The sequence below is a fragment of the Cystoisospora suis genome (genome assembly GCF_002600585.1).
Source record: "Cystoisospora suis strain Wien I chromosome Unknown contig_23, whole genome shotgun sequence".
Taxonomy (NCBI): Eukaryota; Apicomplexa; class Conoidasida; order Eucoccidiorida; family Sarcocystidae; genus Cystoisospora; species Cystoisospora suis.
Window position 1 is genome coordinate 1 of NW_027152825.1, and position 1,293 is coordinate 1,293.

Below are 1,293 nucleotides of genomic sequence, written 5' to 3' on the forward strand. Positions count from 1 at the left end.
GCGGTGTTGCGTGATTTTTGTGTGAGTGTTCGGATAAGGAAAGGTATACAGCACTCCTTACCCCCCACAAGGGAATTCTATTGTGGAGATTTTCATGCGTTCTCTTAAGAAAGCCTTGTTTGCAACGGTGGACGAAGAGGGCCGCGACTGGGATGTATACCTGCCAGACGTGGATTTGGCTTACAATTCGACTCCGCATGCAGCCACGGCCTTTTCCCCGTTTCTTCTGACTCAAGGACGGAGGCAATCTTGCCGCTACAACGGCTTTTGGATGAGCCAAGGTTGGACCCGGCCTCCAGGCTGTGGCTGAATCGGCTGTGGCGGGCCCGGGTCTCTACTCATGGGGCTCAACTCGAAGAACAGGCGCGGAGGAAGAAGTTGATCGATGATGGTGGTTACCGAGTCCCTGTGGGCTCTATCGTGGCGATTCGGTTGTCTCCGCATGATAAAGGAATTTATCCCGCAAAGTTTACACCGAAATATGCTGGTCCGTGGGTCATTGTTGAAGCTTACCCAAATGGGCTAAGGTACAGAGTCCGAAATCCGGTCAGCAGTGAGGAGCGCCAGCTAACTCGCACGCCATTCAAGCTACTGGACCTACTGGGAGGTGACCAAAGCGCGACAGCGCTTCCCCGCTTGCAGGTCGCTATGCCTGGTGCATTAGGAGTTCAGACACCATCTGGTCTCAACAGCGTAGAAGAGTCAAACACGGGCTGCCAGAGTAGCTCAGACAAACCGACGTTGGAGGGTCCCTCGTTTTCTTCCACGATCTGCGGAGACGATGAAACAACATGTGGTGTGGACGGCTCGTTGGCGGGGAAGGAGTATGGACTCCGCCCTGTCGCCGCCCGGCGTGCCCGCGCAGCCGAAGCTCGTCAGTTGCAGGAGCGTGGCCAGCAACACCGTGCGGTCACCGCACGTTTTCAACAAGGGGTGGATGTTGTGCCTGCCACAGGCACCGGCTCAGCTTCGGGATGTAGCCGAAGCGTAGCTCAGCTACGAACGTAGGGGATAGCCCAGCGGACCACGGTTGAACCGGCGGACTTGTACGAGCAGCGGGTCCAGCTGTGGAGGCGGAATACGAGACGCGATCTCAGATTGACGGCCGGCGGTTGCGGGGGGAGAGTTTTAGTTTTTGTCTTTTCTTTCAAGCTCTAGTTTTTGGAAGCTTTGTACGACGGCGGGAACATTAACGCTGAGCACGTGACGCAACGGACAACTTGGGCATTGCGAAGTCAGTCTGTTCATCCGCGGTTTGTGCCGTTTAGTTGCGGTTGATTCCGATCGCGTCGG